This window comes from Narcine bancroftii, chromosome 1 (assembly GCF_036971445.1).
Source record: "Narcine bancroftii isolate sNarBan1 chromosome 1, sNarBan1.hap1, whole genome shotgun sequence".
NCBI classification, from domain to species: domain Eukaryota; kingdom Metazoa; phylum Chordata; class Chondrichthyes; order Torpediniformes; family Narcinidae; genus Narcine; species Narcine bancroftii.
In genome coordinates, this window is record NC_091469.1 from 364,982,155 (window position 1) to 365,001,914 (window position 19,760).

The 19,760-nt window shown below is 41.4% G+C and overlaps 1 protein-coding gene across 12 annotated transcripts in view; it reads left to right on the plus strand.

Moving 5' to 3' along the window:
- tpk1 (thiamin pyrophosphokinase 1) overlaps window positions 1-19,760 on the plus strand; it is a 410,665-nt gene that overhangs the window by 11,563 nt on the left and 379,342 nt on the right. For 7 of the 12 annotated variants that reach the window (XM_069912507.1, XM_069912497.1, XM_069912563.1 and 4 more), the window contains exons 1-2: window positions 12,814-12,907; window positions 13,482-13,669. The exons of 2 other annotated variants lie outside the window; for them this stretch is intronic. The gene's annotated coding sequence lies outside the window, so the exon portion shown is untranslated. Of the gene's footprint in view, window positions 1-12,813; window positions 12,908-13,415; window positions 13,670-19,760 lie in introns of those variants that run through there. 3 more of the 12 variants (XM_069912518.1, XM_069912512.1, XM_069912540.1) reach the window with 2 other exon arrangements.

Consider the following 19,760-nt stretch of genomic DNA (forward strand, 5'->3'; position numbering starts at 1 on the left):
TTCAATAAGTTGAAAATATTTATAACTACTAATCATTCATACTCTCTTCTACTAACTTGTACTAACTGAGAAGTGCAGACATTTTTCACTACTTCATGATATTGGTTAAATAACCTTTCTTCAATAAGTTGAAAATATTTATAACTACTAATCATTCATACTCTCTTCTACTAACTTGTACTAACTGAGAAGTGCAGACATTTTTCACTACTTCATGATATTGGTTAAATAACCTTTCTTCAATAAGTTGAAAATATTTATAACTACTAATCATTCATACTCTCTTCTACTAACTTGTACTAACTGAGAAGTGCAGACATTTTTCACTACTTTATGATATTGGTTAAACAACGTGTCTTCAATAAGTTGAAAATATTTGTAACAACTAAAATGAAGTGCGCTGAAAAAAATCATATCTGCCCCTGTTACAATGTTTATTAGCTAGGCCCAATAATGCTTGAAGATTAATGATTAATTCTTGAACCTTAGGATAACAACTGATAGATTTGCCTTGGTTCACTGGTGTCACTAGGGGAGTGCGGGGGTGCGGATTACACCAGGTGACACCATCAGAGGGGGTGACATGAAAATGACTTATCTATAAAATGTTTGTGCAATGTTGCAGCAGGAATTTTTTTAATTTTTTATAAAAATATCCTTGTAGTTAGCTATAACAACAAAAACAATTTCATAAGCCCAGCTTACATGTATCAATATCTTTTCTTTGGCTTGGCTTCGCGGACGAAGATTTATGGAGGGGGTAAAAAAGTCCACGTCAGCTGCAGGCTCGTTTGTGGCTGACAAGTCCGATGCGGGACAGGCAGACACGATTGCAGCGGTTGCAGGGGAAAATTGGTTGGTTGGGGTTGGGTGTTGGGTTTTTCCTCCTTTGCCTTTTGTCAGTGAGGTGGGCTGGGTATACCTACAGGGCTAAAACTCTAGGCTAATTTACTTTTTGATCCTTCAAATGCGCTCTGGTCAGAACGGTCATTATTATCCAATTACAATGACGCTTTGAATCACGTGGTTTCATCTGTGCGCCCTACAAACACGCGCTGTTGTTTTGTTGTTGGTGTTTTTTACAGTTGCTGTGCATATGATATTGTAATTTAAAGTGTAATTTTAATTTTGTTAATTGTTTATCTCACTACTATTGTCATTGCAATTAGTGATATATGGGAATTTTGATGTATGAGGTAACATTAGTATAAAAACATTAATAAGGATTCTGTATGGTCTGGAATGGTAGTAAGTCCATGGGGGTGGGGGAGTGGTGACACCATGAGTACCACATTGGGTGACACCAACCTTAGTGACACCTCTGCCTAGGTTCATAGGACCATAAAACATAGGAGCGGAAATAAGCTATTCAGCCCATTGTGTCTGCCTCACCATTCATTCATGAGCCGTTCCATTTTTCTACTGATCCCCACTGCCCAGCCTTCTCCCCATAACCCTTGATGCCTTGGCTAAACTCTACCTTTAAATACACTCAATGACCTGGCCTCCATAACCACCTATGGCAACAAATTCCACAGATTGACCATCCTCTGGCTGAAGAAATTCCTCCGCATCTCTGGTCTAATTGGACAGTCTTTAATCCTGATGTTGTGCCCTCCTGTCCGAGCCTTTCCTACCGTGGGAAACCATCTTTCTATATCTACTCTGTCCATGCCTTTCAACATATGAAATGTTACCCCCCTCATTGTCCTAAATTCCAACTAATACAAGTGAAGAGCTGTCAAACTATCCTCAAATGATAACCCATTCATTCCCAGAATCATCCTAGTGAACCTCATTTGAACCCTTTCCAACATCAGCACATTCTCTCTGAAATGAGGAGTCACAATACTCCAAGTGAAATCTCAGCGGTGCCTTATAGAGCCTCCAAATCACATCCCAGCTCTTATATTCTATTCCTCATTAAATGAATCTCAGGATTGCTTTTGCCTTCTTCACCACCTCCAACCTGCTATTCTGAATGAGGACTTCTAGGTCCCTTTGCATCTGGGCATTTTCAATTTTTTTCCCCATTGAAACAATAATCTGCTCATTTATTTTTTTCCACCTAAGTGCATGACCATACACTTTCTGACATTATCAGATTCAGATTTCAGATTTATTGTCAGAGAACATACATAACATCACATACAACCCTGAGATTCTTTTTTCCTGTGGGAGCAGTAGAATGACCACTAATTGGTTGTGCAAAAAAAAACTCTACACAGCATAAACACGTAAACAACTAAAAGAACTGTAAACACATAACGAATGTAAACAAACTGACTGCAATACAGAGAGAACAAAAAGAAAATCAATAAAATTCACAAGTAAGAGTCCTTAAATGAGTCTTTAATTGAGTTTGTTGTTTGAGGAGTCTGGTAGTAGCTGTTCCTGAACCTGGTGGTGCAAGTCTTGTGGAACCTATACCTCTTTCCTGATGGCAGCTGTGAGAACAGAGCATGTGCTAGGTGGTGAGAGTCTTTGATGATTGCTGCTGCTCTCCAATGGTAGTGTTCCCTGTAGCTGTACTCAGTAGTGGGGAGGGTTTTTCCTGTAATGTCCTGGGCTGTGTCCACTGCCTTTTGGAGGTGTAAAGTGAGTAGAGTGTGGGGGGGTGGGGGTGGCGGTGCTAAGAACATAAGAACACAGCCCCTTGGTGCTCCAGTATAAATGAAGATTGTGGAGAAGTTCTTACCATTCTTCAATGATTGTGGTCTGGAGGTGAGGGTGTCCTATTAGATATTTCATTTGCCACTTCTCTGCCCATTTTCTGAATTTGTCTGTCTTTCTGCAGCCTCTATTGTTTCCTCCTCACTACCTGCTCCTCCACCTATCTTTGTATTATCTGCAAACTTGGCCACAAAGCTATTCATTCCATAACAAAATTATTAATATATATATTAATATACAAAATAAAAAGAAGTGGCCCTGTGGAACACCATTAGCAACTGGCAGCCAATCAGAATATGGTCCTTATATTCCAACTTCCTGCTTCCTGTCAATCAGCCAATGCTATCCCCACGCTAGTACGTTTATGGATTTCTCATGCCTGGGTAACATTTGAAAGCATTTAAGTTACCAAATTTTGCTAAGACAGAGAGAACTCGTGTTATATTGGTCAGTTTAGCCTGCCAAGTATAGATCGAGAAAATCAGTGGTTACACATTCCTGCAATATAGGCAAAAAGATGTTGGTTTAAACTCCAGTGGAGTAACCCAGGCTCACTCTTCAGTGTGGTTGCATTGAGAACTGCACTATTGGGGTATGACCTTTATGACGAAACTTTAAACTCAGAATCTTTCTGTCTTAAAAAAGATTCACTAATATCATTCAAAGTGGATGATAGAATTCTCCAAATGTTCTGGCAAACATTTATCCTAAATTCATCATTGAAAAATATTATCTGACTCTCCATCCCTTACAATAACTTTTGATTTCCACATTCTCTCATATTTCTCTAATATTTGCTGGACATTTCAGAAGTACTTTCTCAGCACCAAGTGCATCAAGATGTTCTATGCCATATAAAGAAATGTAAAAATGCACATTTTTCATTTTAATCCAGTCCTTTTTACTGCAAAATTAGCCAATGTGAAAAAAGGTATCCCCATGGTTAAATTACAATTTGTTCAAATTAGAGGATGATGCAAGATTTTTAATTTTTTTATTGTACATTATTTGCTTTTTATTTTACATTATTTGTTCTTCGATTTTTAAATTTATGTATTCGATTAGCAAACATAAAATATTCCTATATAAATGCATTGCAATGTTTGTATGGTTAGGAAAATATCAATTCTGCAATAAGGTTTCAAACAATGAAGAATAGATATCCTATAACTAGGTTAAATTGGCCATTCAGTTGATGTGGGAAAATGCAAACATTAGTATGGATGGCTGCACTTATTTTGATATTCAGAATAATAAAGTGATTGAGGGTCATTGAAGTGGATTTTTTCGAGTTTACTCTCAAATGCACAAAATAATTACAAGTATTACCAAAATGTCACACCTGCAGCAAGACCTCAGCTAGGTTAAATCTTGAATAAAAGGTGAACTGAAATTAGTGATTGCTGTAATAACTGAAGGCATAAAGGTAAAAGTGAAAAATAATACTGTTAGATAAATTGATTAAGGTATTTGATTGTCAGACCAGTCAGAAGATTTCAAGGACTATTATGGCAGTGTCAGAATTTAAACGTTGCCCAATTTGTTTTTAACAAAGTATGTTATGTCGGACTAGATGTTGATATCCCTTATTGCACTCCTGAGACTTGCTGCCTTGACTCTGTGGGGTAGCCGAGTGAGTGGCAGCATCTTCTGGGTTTTCAAGTGGGTGCCCTCTTTCCTCAGTGTTTCGCTGATAGACCCATGACACGTCTGGAGGGTTCAGCAGTGAATTCCGGCATCCTGGGCTCACCTTCCAGATGCCATTCACTCACTTGGGTGCCCAAGTGGAATCCTTTCTCTTCATCCAGAGCCACTGACTACCATTTTCAGCAGCTCTTGAGAGATCTTTGACTGCTTGTCGGTGTGTCTTTCCTCACCTCCCAACTCCTGGAGTATCCTTGATGTCGAAATGGCTACAAATCCTCTGCAGCCAACTTCAACTGATCAGACCCTTGCCATCCAGTCATGTTGCTGCACATCAGCTGCAAGCTCAGTGAACCTCAGTTTCTTGCTTTCATAGGCCTCCTCCACTGCATCATCCCAGGGCACTGTAAGCTCATTATATAAACGAGATGGAGTGAGGCCGACCACAGTACAAGGTTTGGTTTGAGGTTGGTTTCTGTGATTTCATTTGGGAAGCAGAGCCTCTGGCCTAAGTCTGCCACCATCTTCCAATCACATGCCCTGCATTGCTGCCCAGATTCTGATCTGATGTGGCCATTTTGGCTTGACCCTCCCCTTCCTGGATAAATGCTGTTAACAGCCAAGTGGGATGAAAGAAGAGGTAGAGCACTAACACTTGTCCGCCGATTTTCCAGCACCGCTGCAAAACACTGCAGCACCTAGTTATGATGCCAGGTGCATCAGCTTTGAATGAGGCTGGTCTTGCAGCCCGTCAAAATATGTTTTAGTGTTACTGAAGTCTAGCAGAGGGAGCACATGGGGTCCTCTCCATACCATTGGCTGAGATTCATGGCAGACAGCAAGACATTGTATGCAGCTCTGATGGTGAAGCTTGCTCTGAATGTTTCCAACTCCCACTGCTCTTACCATAAGATCTTCCTTTTCTCCACTTCTTCTCTTGTCCATTGCCCTTGCTTTGCCTGAGCGACAGTCTTTGTGTACCTTGCCACCTCCTCCTGCCGACATAGCTCCTCTGTCACAAGCTTACGACTCTGAAATGGACCAGCCTTGTTCCAGGCTGGTGTACTGGCCCCAAGACCAAATCCATTCCTCATTTACTGTTCTTGGCACACGATGTCCCTATGCTTGGGTGCATAGGAGATGATACAACCATGATACTCACCTCCAGATGTTGCCACGCTGTGGTGTAGTCTGCTGTTGTCAAACACATCTGCACGTCCTGGGAGTAGGCCTTTAAGAGGCTTGTGAGGGTCACTGAACCCTGAAGAAGTTGAAAGCAGTCCAGAGGAAATTGTGAGGGAAAGAGCCTAAGGTGTTGGTGAGGTCCAGGAACACCACATGAAGATCTGTTTCCTCCTTCTTGGTGACATGGATCTGATGCCAGATAGTGCAAGCATGTTCCAGACAGCCAGAGAAGCCTGAGATCTCTGCTTTCTACATTGATGTATCAATCAGGTGGTTCCTTTGCAGATACCTTGACAGCCTATGAGCCACCACACAAAAGAAGATTTTGCCCTCAACGTTCAGGAGACTGATCTGGTGGAATTGGCTGAACCCTTTTTCTTTTGGATCAGGATACCTCCTGCTCTCTGCCAGCATTTTGGCATCTTCTGGTTACACCATCCTACCTACATGAGCCTCCAGAGGAACCACAGGACACCTGGTGTATTTTTGTAGAGGCTGGATGGCACTCGATTTGGACCTGGGGCTGACACAACCCTTGTTCTATGCACAATTTTCTCAATCTCGCTCCATCTAGGTGGGCAGATATCATTGGTGTTCCGGTGGATGGATTGGTGGCATGTCAAGTGGGATGGTGATCTCTTCATGGCATCAGTTGTCTATGTGGAGATTTTACAGGTGTTTTTCCAGTCAAGTTCAGCCCTTGACACTGAGAGACTTCCACTCTTCTCCTCTGTAAAAAGAACCTTCACAAACATGAAGAGATCATTATGGAAGCTTGTTCTTGTCTGCTTCTTCGTCCTACACTTCCTTACCAGGTTCTCAGCTCAGTTTTGCAAGCTTGCTCTGGATATCTGCTTGCAACAGGTTTATACCTTCCTTCTCTTCCTCTGTGGCCTCTTCAGGGCCTCCTCTCTCTGACCAGACGATCTATTTCCTTCTGCCTAATGGCTTAGTGGGGATCATTGGTGTCGTCTTCTTCCTCTCTTGCACAGCAAAACATTCCACCCCATAGGTATAGGTGAATTCCCCCATTTTTTTCAACTTCTTCATGGTGTATCCTCTAATCATCTCTAAGATGTGGCAGAGGTCAGCATTGACCTCCCCCCACATTGCTTTCTTGCAGGATTTTGTCCACTTGATCAACGGCTTTCGCCCCTGCATCTTCTTTACCATTGCCGGTTGAAATGGTTTTTGTTCAGGCTGCTCTCCTGTGCCTTCCTCTTCCACTGCTGGAACATGATTAGTCTGCTCTGATTACTCATTTATAATTTTGTATTACTTCTGTAGCTAAAATTAGACATCTGAAGCTCCCGCAGTGACTCAGTTACTTAAGCAGAGGGTAGTTGAGCTCTACAGATTAGTAAAATTTCAGGTTTGATTATTCTAATCTACTATGAATTAGTTGATCCTAATGCTTAAAATTCATGGGTGGGTGGGAAAAACATATTCATGATTCTCAATCTCTGATCACTCTGTGGCAAAAAAAAACCAAATGATCTCTGGCAGCACAGATAATGTATCAGAATAAGGACATGTGAATTTAGATTCACTGCTACTGCACCTGCATCCAGAAAGAGAGAGAGGAAAGAGTCAGGAAATTTTAATGATTTGTGATTGCAATATTTTCCATATGAAAATAAAAATGAAAGCGCAGAGGTTTGTGGCCTCAGAGATATTTTTGTTTATCTTCAGCTAGAAGTGAAAACTGTTAAAAACAAATCTGATCATTTAACTTTGACATGACAACATTGACTCACCAGAAATAATTTAATTATCACATGTGAAATATTGCAACATTAAAATCATACAAGTGAGCTTAATAACAGAATTTAATGGTGGTGTTTTAAATGTGGTCAACATAAATCAAATAAAGGATGGGGTTATGACATGAAATAAATGTCATATAAATAAATGAATCCATGCATTAAATGGCATTCTTGCCTCTATATTAAAATTCTTATCCTTGTTTTCAAATTTTTCCTGAGGCTTGTCCCCCGGAATTTCTCGAGATTCCCAACTTCCTTCATTTCTATTTCCTAAAGCAATTTTGAGCTTATTTGCTTCAGTATGGGCTCTGAATTTTTGGTCACCAAATTCCAAGGTTCTGGAATTTGTCGCTAAATTTCCTCCTCTCTCTACTTCTCCTTCCCCCTTTAGGATAATGTCTAAAATCATCTTCTCTGACAAAGCTTTTTGTCATCTGCTCTTATACATCTCTCTCTCTCTCTCTCTCTCTCTCTCTCTCTCTCTCTCTCTCTCTCTCTCTCTCTTTCAGGAAGAAGAAGCAGACAAGAACAAGCTTCCATAATGATCCCTTCAAGTTTGTGAAGGGTCTCTTTACAGAGGAGAAGAGTGGAAGTCTCTCAGTGTCAAGGGCAGAACTTGACTGGAAAAATACCTGTAAAAGCTCCACATTGACAGATATATCATAAATTTCTCAGGGAATATTGTTCAATAAAATTTTTATGCCAAGGTAGAAAAAAATGTAGAGTGTGCGTGGGTGCATGTGTCGGTCGATGCAGTGCTAGCCTATATATTCCTACCAAAAAAATACTGAACCCTTCCTCCTTCATAACCCTCTATTGTTCGTTCATCCATGTGTCTGTCTAAGAGTATCAAAAATACCTCCTGATATTTCAACCTCCACCACCATCCCTGGCAAGGCAATCCAGGCAACCACAACTTTCTGTGTAATAAAACTTTCCCTGATGTCTCCCCTAAACTTTCCTCCCTTCACTTTGTAGAAATGTCCCTGGTGTTTGCTATCCCTTCCCTGAGAAAAAGGTGCTGGCTCTCCACCCTATCTACATGTAGAGCTCATTGAAAGAATCAAAGACTTGTTGATCCAAACCAAGGCTTTTATTAGCAAAAGACAGGAGCTCTTCACAGGTGGCCGACCAGTCCGGAATGATCCGACCTGGCTAGGGACACAACCCTTTAAGGCCCAGACAGTAGGTGTGGCTAAGCTCTCAGCCAATCGCTGTAAGCACAGTCTAGATACTGTAACTATATACACTATATGCATTGGTGATAGATCTGTACTATCACACTACACCTCCCAGAATCTTGTAGACCTCTATTAAGTCTCCTGTCATCCTTCACTCCAAAGAGAAAATGCCCAGCTCTGATAGCCTTGCCTCATAAAACATTTTCCAATCCAAGCAACATCCTGGTAAATCTCTGCACCCTCTCCATAGCTTCCACATCCTTTCTATAATGAGGCGACCAGAACTGAACGTAATACTCCAAGTGTGGTCTCACCAGAGATTTGGAGAGTTGCAAGATGACCTCTCGACTCTTGAACTGAATCCCCCTATTATGATGCCTAGCATCCCTTATGCCTTCTTAACTATCCTATCAACTTGTGCGGCAACCTTGAGAGATGTTAAGTATCTCCACACTGTTAAGTATCTGATCATTAACCCTGTACTCAGCCTTCTGGTGTGACTTTCCAAAATGCATCATCTCACACTTATCCAGATTGAACTTCATCTGCCTCTTTTCTGCCTGAATCTGCATACTGTCTATTATCTTTTGTAACCATGACAACTTTTATCACTATCCACAACTCCTCTAACCTTTATAACATCTGCAAACTTACTTACCCATTTTTTTGCTTCTTCATCTAGGTCATTTATAAAAATTACAAAAAGCAGGGGTGCAAGAACAGATCCCTGTGGAACTCTATTTGTCACTGATCTCCAGGCAACTACAACTCTCTGCTTTCTACATGCAAGCCAATTTTTAATTCACACAGACAAGGTTCCATGATTTTCTGAATGATTTTCTAATGGGGGACCTTGTCAGGGAGGCAAACCACCATCTGTATATCTCTATCTACCAGAATCTCTTGTCTATTCTCCTCACTATGGAATCCCCTATAACCATTGCATTTCTCCTTTCTCTCTTGACCATGGCACTGGGCACAGTGCTAGAGTCCCATATGCTGTGGTCTTCCTCTGTTAGATCAACCTCGCAACAGTACCTAAAACGATATACTGATTTCTGAGGGGGATTGTCATAGAAATGCTCTCTACTATCTCTCTATAGCTACTATTAATCACCTCTTCACTTACCCTAATAAACCAAAGCTCATCACGCTGCAGCTCCAGATCCCTAACATGGTCTTTAAGGAACCACATTTCAATTCACCTGGTGCAAATGTAGTCTCACAGGGTCCCCATATCTGGCACTCCAAGCAGATGTATTTATTGTCGCTTTTTAATTAAATAATAGGTATATTTTTGTTGTTTTTGTACTTTTTCCTGTCCATCTGCAGCAATAATTTTGATGCATATGTACATTGTACAATATAAATTACATAAAGTTATTAATTGAGTCGTTTTCTTCCAAGTTCTTAGGGTGCCTCGTACATCCCAAAGAAGTACAGATTAGTACATTAATTGGCAACTGTCCCTAGAAGACGTGATCACTTCAGCATATGATTGTCTAGAGGACGAAGATGACACAGTCAGACAATGTGCGTTAATTGACACACATACAGAATACCCAACAGATCCACATCTGTTTTGTGAAACATCTGTAACACCTGATCTAGTACGTGCTCTTCTTGAATGAGGCCCTTGTCAGCCAGGTCTTAAAGATAATTTTTACAGTTTTCCAAAAGATAAAGCTGAATGTCATTTCAGTGCATCTTGCTAAAGAAGCTAAAAATGGTTGTGAAATAGATAGGTACTGGCTGATTGACTCACCAAGAGCAAACACTAGGCTTTGTTTTGCTTGTTGGCTTTTTGCAAATTGGTTGGATAGTTGGAGTGGTCCAAAAACTGGTTGTAAGATTTTTGTTAAAGGTACACACAAAATTGAAAAAAGAGAAAATTCTTTTCCTTCAAAACATTTGTTTGATCAACAACAGAACTGTCTTTGCTGACCTTGTAATGATGGAAAGGAAAGAGATGAAGGAAAATAGGATGATCCTAACCCATTTTATAGATGCGGTTCTCTATTTGGGAAAACTATTGCGTAGTCATTGTAAGTATCAAGGTTTAGGTTCCCCAAGTACAAATTAAGGCAGTTTTTTTGGAACTTATTGAAGGTGTTCATCAAAAGTGATACATTAAAGGAGCACCATTTATTACTGAGTGATCGAAATGCAACATATCTTAGCCCTAAAATACAAAATGATCTGATACAGTCCTTATCAGCCCAGGTTCTATCAAAGATTATAGCTGAAATCAAGGTGGCAAAGTACTTTGCAATAATTGTTGACTTGAGTCTTGATATTGACAGAACTGATCAACTTTATTTATCCTTCAGATATGTAATAGTAAATGGTAATGCAGTGGAATGATTTATACAATTCAGTAAATTACCTAGAGCAAGGGCTGAAGATTTTTTCAACATTCTTCTTCCAGCAATCAAAAACTTAGGGCTGTCAATAACTATGTGTTACAGTCAGTCTTATGATGGAGTAAGCACCATATCAGGTGAAATATCTAGTCTCCAAACAAAGATTAGGGAAGTTACACCAAATGCACTTTTTACGCATTGCTGTGCACATAGATTAAATTTGATTTGAATTGATGCAGTACTCTCCAATATTCAAACCAAGTTGGGTTTTTTTTTGGAACTCAAGAATGTGTCTATACCTTTTTTCTGGTGGTTTACCTCGTCTTTCAGTACTAAAAGAAGAACCAAGTAATCATATCAAATTTTTTTGCACCGACTCTGAAGAAACTTTGTGATACCAGATGCATGTCCAGAAAGTTAGCAATAGAGGCAGTCAAAGAATTTACCAGCACTAATGGTTGCTCTGCAAAGAAATCTGGATGGTGAGATAAAAAACTGTACTCCTGAAGAGCTCAATGAGGTAAAGGGTATACTGGAAACACTCAGTTCATACGAATTCTCATTGTTCTTACATTTTAGAGGAAAGTGCTAGATAAAGCTTTCAATTTATCCATATATTTACAGAAAAGTAGCTCGTTTGAGCTTTTTGAAAAAGATATGAAAAACATGTGAAATGAAGATAAATCTCAATTCAAACAGATTGAGAGTGAAGCAACTGAGTTGACTAGAAAATGTGATATTAATACAGAATACAAGCAACATGGAGAATTTAAAAGAAAAATATTCATTCCATGAAAAAATTACAGAAGATGAAGGAATATTTGATACCCAAAAGAAATTTGTCATTAAATCCTACTTGCTGTCCTTAGATTCTGTTACAAATAGCACAATTAAAAGATTTGAGCATTTGAAACATGTGGCTTCCAAATTTAGTGGTTTAGATTCAAAGCATCTTGACAATGCAGATAATGTGAACAAATTAGAATTTTTAGCAGACACATACTCAGATGTCATTGACAGTCAAACTGAAATCGTACAAGAATTTCTTTCATTCAAAGACGTACAAAGAGATAATGAGCACTTAGCAGTAAGGCAAATTCAAGTGTCGAGAAACTGACCATCAACAATGTACTGAAAATCACGATGTCAGATGTTGTGCACAGCTTTGAGGGAACAGTGGGCGATGTGCATGTATAAGATTTCATCTGCAATTTTTATGTGCTCTCTCCCCCAATGTTGAAACCTGGCTCTGCCCCTGTTGAGAGCATCCTGGCGGGGCTGCATCACAGTGAGGTATAGTTGCTGGAGAGAAATGGATCAAGGTCAATCCACAGGACCATAAGAGTGGAGTCTTCCTCCTCCCCATCGACGTGATCTACTGGGATCATTGACTGAAGATGGTGTGCGCAATCATTGAGGACCCTTCCACCCTACATGCAGCATCTTTCAGCTTCTTCAGTCTGGAAAGAGAGACAGGAGTATCAGAGCCAGCACCACCAGGCTGAGGAACAGCTTCTCCCCACTGCTACACCACCAAAGGAACTGCTCACATTAACCATCCGAGCCTCTCTTTTGTATGAAACAAAATCTATTTATTTGTTTGATAGATAAAATACTTGTGTCCGTTACGTCTGGTTGTGTCTGCATGTTTTGCACTGTGGACTTGAGAACACTGTCTCCTCGAGTTGTACTTGTACAATAAACTTGACTTGTGTTTCATTGCAGCAGGTGCAAACGAGTTGCATGGCTCAAAAAAGAAAGATGGACGTGTGCAATTTGCAGAATGCTTGCGTTCACTCAAAACTCTCCAGTCTGCAGCGAGTGAATTGGGATTAAAATTCCGGGGTGGGCTCTGCTGTGTGTGACAGTGACCCGGGAGGGCGCTGTCGCGACTCGACGGCACCCAAGGCACCTCTTGCATGAGTCGCGCACTCGTTGACGGGCGTGCACCCTGACCAATGGGCAAACGGGGGACCGGCGGCGCGTCATTGGAAGGGGCGGGGCCGAAGTGCAGCCACTGAGCTGAAGGAGCTGCGTGGCCGAACGTGAGCTGTACGACGCAGTGGGGGAGTCGGACCTCCCTGGTTCTGCCGAGGTAATCAACACGAGAGATGTAATGCACTTTCAGCGTTCATTTGGCCGGCGATTGTCACGGTCTCTGAGTTGTGCCCCTCAACTTTGTCTCGTGTCTGCATTTCCTGAGATGCTAGTCCACGCACGGTCCCCGCGTTCCTCCAATAGACCTCCAATGCACCGCCTTGCACCGTGCCCTTCCCTTCCTTGGGGCATAACCCCGCTCTTCCCAGTTACACTTAAACTTTGCACCGTTTGTCTGGGTATCTGCTTTTTCAAGAAACTTGCAGGGGATGAGATGCATTGGTCGATACATGATGGTTCTGCTTCAATAAAAGTTGCAAAAGCAAACAAAAATTCTGGTTACAGTTGATGCCAGATCAATATTTTTGCATGTGTGGAGCATAATATGGTTTACTTCGAGTGGTGATTCCCGTGTTTGCAATGTGCACGTATATTAATTAGCTCATCTTTTTTTCTATGAATGATAATCGATCTGATGATCACACCGTTTCCACTTCTCCATTCAGTGCTGACCGGTCGTTTCCTGCTCGCCTCTCAACTCCTGAGCTTACCAGATCTCCCTCTTGTTTCAGGTCTGTTTTCTCTGATGACTTCATGAGGGAGAGAAATTGATTTGGTTTAAATGTGCTCTGAGATTTATTGACAGAAGGAATCTACCACCTTTTATTGGGTGTCATCTTTGTTGGACCTGTTTTGAAAGGCATTAATCATTTTGGAACAAGGCAGTGGAGTTTAAATCAACATGTTCAACCAATAGAAGGCAAGTGATTTGTCTGATTCTGCTTTGCAAAATCTAGAAATTGAGGAAATGCACAAGGCACTGCTTAAATTGCTACTTTAAGGATGGGCCTTTGCAGGGCGATTCAAAGTGGTTTTGAATGTTTATTATCACCAATAATTTATTTCCTTTAAAGATGGTAACATTTGGAAACTTTTTTTTTTGCCTTATTCACAATCTTGGCTTGATTTGAAAATGGGGGGGTGGGAAATTATTGTGTTGCTTCTGTCCTCTTTCGCCAAGTATGCTGATTCTGTTCAGGATTCTAGCTTGATGTTTGGTTTCTAATAAGTACTCATTGAGCCGTTCAATCCAACAATGTAATAGCAGTAAATCACATTTCACTAAGCCTCTGACAGATCCAACATGTGATTTTTCTTTTGCAATAAAGTGAATATTTTCATTTAACTGTTACCTTGTTACCAAGGTCAGGAGATAGATTTTGAATTTCAGAATGCTTTTGCACACTGTTAAGTTTGATAACTAGATGATAAGTTAAATTTTAAATATTGAGTTATTTTAACTCTGTTAACCATAACTGCATGTGTAGATTTCAGATTTATTGTCAGATTACATACTGAAAATGACATCACACACAACCCTAAGATTCTTTTTTTCTGCGGACGAGGCAGAATTACCATATATTGGTAGTGCAAAAAATTGGCTACATGTAAACAAATAACTAGACAGATAATGAATGTGAAACTGCAATACAGGGAGAATAAAGACAACAAAATAATCACTGGATTGTCTACCTCTGCTTCCCCTTCCTGATAGCATCGATCAGTTCCTTGCTTTGGTGACAAGGTTGTTTTTGGTGCACCATTCAGTCAAGTTTTCAATCTCCATCCTGTATGCTGACTTTTATACAACCCACTACTGTGGCATCATCGGCAAATTTGTAGATGATGTCATTGATCCGAGCCACACAGTCGTAGGTGTAAAGAGAGTAGAGCAGGGGGTTAAGAAGACCACCCTGTGGTGCTCTGGTACTAATGGAGATTGTAGAGGAGATGTTCTTGCCAATCCTCACTGATTGTGGTCTGGAAGTGAGGAAATCCACGATCTAATTACACAGTGGGGTGTCGAGTTCCAGGTCTTGGAGTTTGATGATTAGTTTGGAGGGGAATGATGATGTTAATTGCTGAACTGTAGTTGATAAAGAACATCCTGATGAATGCATCTTTACTGTCCAGGTGTTCCAGGGCTTTGTGTAGAGCCAATGAGATGGCATCCACTGTAGACTTGTTGCTACAGTAGGTGAACTGGAACATATCCATGTCACTGCTCAGACAGAAGCTGGTATGCTTCAACACCAGCCTTTCAAAACACTTCATCACTGTTGATGTAAGTGCTACTGGTCGATGATCATTGAGGCAGGTTACCACACTTCTTGGGCAGCAGAATGATTGATGCCTATTTGAAACAGGTGGGTACCACACACTGCTGGAGTGAAGATATCTGTGAATACATTGATAGGTTATCAGCACCGATCTTTAATAGTCAGCCAGGTACTCTATCCAGGCCAGATGCTTTTCTTGGATTCACTCTCCTGAGGTAGCATGCAAGTTATCTTCAGATATGGACAGGATGGAATCATCAGGGGATATGGGGGTGGTTCTTCACTGTTACTGTTGTCAAGTTTGATAGAGATGGCATTGAGTTCCTCTGAGAGTGAAACTTTGCTGTCTGCTACTTCACCAGATTTGGTTTTGTGACAGGTATTGGGATTTAGGCCCTGCCACAGATTTGCAAGATCTTTGCAAGGCCATCAGGGAAGTCAAGAAGTAGTACTGCAGCAGGCTTGAATGACAAGAGAACTAATGGGCACCTGGTGACTGTGGTGGAGCATGAAATACACAGCAAAAGAAGGCAACAGCTCTACACTCCCCAGTGACTGAAATCAAGTTCTGGTTTCTTCTCACATGTATTCAAAATGCAGTGATTAGGTTGTTTTGCAAGCAGACCAGTAGAGAAAGGTCAGCTGGCAAAGAGGAAATGCAACATAATTTTACTATTCTGGGGTCATCCAGGAGTTTTATCACTTAGGGAACTGAGCTTGAATCTGAAGGTGTGTGATCTCACACTCGTGAATCTTCTTCCGGATGGTAAGAGAATGAAGAGAGTTTGGCCAGGGTGGGGTGAGTCTTTTAATATGTTGGCTGCTTTTCCAAGGAAATGGGTTCTATGTGGAGTCGATAGAGGGAAGGGTATATGTGTGATGGACACAGCCCCCTGAAGTGGTTGTGGGTGGAACAGTTACCATACCACATAGTGATGCATCCTAATAGATGCACATGTTGAAGTTGCTAATGGATGATGAGAAAGAAGAAACACTGGTGTACTTTCTTGGCCACTGCATTGACATGGATGGACTAGGACATGTCACTGGAGATCTATACCTCTAGCAACTTAAAAGCTGTTTACTGTCTCCACCTCCCCAACAATGATGTGGACCAAGAAGTAAGCTCCTCCCTTCCTCTGGAAGTCTATAATCAATTTGTGGATCTTGCTGACAGCGAGGGAGATGTTGTTCTGTTGGCACCAAGTCCTTTTACCTCTCTACTCTGTTTTGTCACTGCAATAGATCCTTCCTAATTAAATTTATAGAGTTGGAACTGTGTGTGGCCAGGCAGTCATGGGAGTACCCAGTAGAGAGGTCTGATTATGCAGCCATGCATGGCTCGGTATTGAGGATGATCTTGGAGGAGGTGCTGTCAATAATCCTCACTGATTGCGGCCTGTGCAATAGAAAGTCATGGATCCAATCGCAGAGGGGCATGCTGAGGCCAAGGTTGCATGGAATTGGGATATTTTTGTTTGATATAATTGTGTTGAAAGCCAAGTTGTGGTCAATCAATAGTAGTCTGATGTCGGTGTATTTGATATTCAGGCATTTCAGGGCTGAGTGCAGAGCCAGGGAGGTGGCCTCTATAGTGGACCTGTTTCGGCAGTTTGTGAACTGGACTGGGTCAAGTGTGCCTGGTGGGCTGGAGTTAATGTGAACCATGACCATCCTCTTGAGGATTTTCATGATGGTGGATGCCAGAGCCACCAGGTGGTCGTCATTACATTCTTCTTCAGCATCTGTGTGATAATGATATCCTTGAAGCAGTTGGGAACTTCTGATTGTAAGTTCAGCCATCAGTTAGTCTGTGAGGCATCAAGGATATATTCGGGGAGTCCATCTAGTCCAGTGACTTTTTGCTGATTGGACATCTATATCAATGACTGGGTGCAGGTGTGCTCGAGAGATGAGAGGTGGTCAAAAAAAAATTCAAAGATTTATTGTCAGAGCACATGCATGATGTCATTCACAACCCTGAGATTCGTTTCTCTGTGGGCCAAGTAGAATTTATACTTACTGGTAGTGAAAATACAGTACTCAAAAAAAGAAACATAAACAAAAGAGAGAAATGTAAAGAAAGAAAGAAATGTAAATAAACTGTGCAATACAGAACAATAAATTCAATAATAATTTGCAAAGTATGAGTCCTTAAATGAATCTCTGATTGAATTTGTTGTCTGATGGTGGAGGGGGCACCTACCTATATCTCTTTTTCTGATGGCAGTAGCGAGAACAGAGCATGTCCATTGGTGGTGTGAATGTTTGATGATTGCTGCTGCTCTCCAACAGTAGGATTCCATGTAGATTTTCTCAATGGCAGGGAGAGTTTGGCTGTGATGTACTGTGCTGTATCAACTACCTTTTGCAAGGTTTCTTGCTCAGAGGTATTGATTCCCCCATATCAGGTCGTCATGCCATCAGTCAGCACACTTTTCACTAGACATCTGAAGAAATTTGCCAAGGTTTCTGTTATCTTATCAAACCTCTGCAAACTCCTGAGGAAGTAGAGGTGCTGAAGTCTTCACGATGACTTTATTGTGTTGGATCTAAGAGACATCCTCCAAGATAGTGACTTCCAGCAATTTAAATTTACTCATCCTCTCCACCTTCGATCCCCCCCAATAATCTCTGGATTGGACACCTCTATATTTCTCTTTCTAAGTCCACAATCAGCTCCTTGGTTTTTGTGAGGTGGTTAGTACACCAATCAGCTAAGTTTTCATTCTCCCTCCTGTACGCTGACTGATCGTCCCTTTTTATACAACCTACTACTGTGGTATCATCAGTAAATTTGTAGATGATGTGTTGTTCTACCAAGCTATGCAGTTACAGGTGTAAAATGAGTGGAGCAGGGGGCTAAGAATGCAGCCCTGTGGTGCTCTGGTACTGATAGAGATGTGGAGGAGATGATCTTTCCAATCCTCACTGATTGGGATTTGGAGGTGAGGAAATCCAGCATCCAATTACACAGCAGGATGTTAAAGCATACTGATCATATTTGAGAAAATGATGGTGTTGAATGCCAAACTAGTTGATGAAGAGCATCCTGATGAATGCATCTTTGAATTCCAGTTGTTCCAGGGTTTTGTATAAAGCCAGAGAGATGTTATCTACCATAGACCTGTTGCTGCAGTAGGCAAATTGGAATGGATCCATGTCGTCATGCAGTTGGTATGCCTCAACACCAGCCTTTCATAACACTTCATCACTGTCGACGTAAGTGGCACTGTTCAGTAGTCATTCATGCAGGTTACCACGTTTTTCCTGGTCACAAATATGATTGAGGCCTATTTGAAACAGGTGTTGTCCCCTGCTTGACACTGGTATTCCATGCATTTGAGCTTGTCCTGGAGGGATATGCCATTGTTTGTTATTCTGCCTGCCATAAGGTTAGTTTGGGTGTCAAGTCTGGTTTGGTAATACCTCATGGCATCACTAATAGTCTTGTTCAGGTTGTAGCTGGTTTTCTTGTATAGGACTGTGTTGTCTGACTTGTATGTCGTGTCCCTACCCTTTGTCTGCTGGAGCACTTCTTGGTTCAGCTGTTTATTTAAAGCAATCACATAGGATGCCATGTGTTTCCTCAGTCCAGCAATGCACAATTTTTATTATTGAGGTCTCATGTCTCAGCTCCTTAGGAAAAGCTCTGGCTAATGGTCTGATTTGCCAAATCACAGTCTTGGGGCATTCCATGATTCAAACAGGGAGCCAGCAGGGAGATGACATTCCCATTAGCAGCTCCATGTGCTCCTGCACCCTCAGTCACAGCTGCTGAAGTCAAGTTGGCCTCCCAGGAGCTGAACTGCAGAAAGCTCAGAAGTTCCAGTGGGACCCCAGAGCCTGCACTGAACAATTGATGAGTGTATCTTTGATCCTTCCTGGCCTTAGTTCTCAGTTGTTTCAAGGTGGCCACCACCAAATTTGTACTGAGATAAAGCATTATAATGGGCCTCAATGACTGATAATGATTGGCTTTGGGAGGCTCATTCCAAGGCTGATCATAGTCTGCAGGGGTGGGGATTGGAGCCCACTCTTCTGACTGCATCAATAGTACTGAAGTGGAGATAGTAGATGGCTTCAAGCCTTCATGCACTTCAATTTATCTACTGTCCAAACAGGTCCATGGCATTTCTCTTGCTCTCCACTTGGCCCTGAGTGCCTGATTCTGATGCACTGCTCACCTCCCATGCTGTGCCTTTGCCCCTTTACACCACCACTATCATCGTGTTCAGGGTTGGTTCAGCCACACGGAGTATTTGGTGTATTGCAGGAAAGGTAGGGAGGCATTAGAGAAGGTGCTGAAGAGATTTACCACGACAGAGCCTTAGTAAAAAGGAGACTTTGTTTTCTTTGAGCACCAGAAACTGAATGAAAACTTGATTGAAGTTTATAAAATTATGAAGGACATGGCCATTTCCCCCCCCCCACCCCAAGGTGGAAATGCCAAATACTGGAGGCATGGTTTAAGGTGAGAGAAGGAAAATTAAAAGGAGGTTTGGGAGTGATAGGTGCTTGGAATACTCTGCCAGGGGTTCGTGCTGGAGGCTGATACAATCATGATGCTTAAGAGGCATTTAGGTAGGTGCGAGAACATCCAGTGAATGGAAGGTTAAACACAAAAATCTGCAAATACTGGGGTTGAGTTCAACACACAATCAACATTACAGGCCTGAGCCCTTTGTTTGGAATCTCAAGCCTAAAACATGGATTGGCTTTTACTTTCTA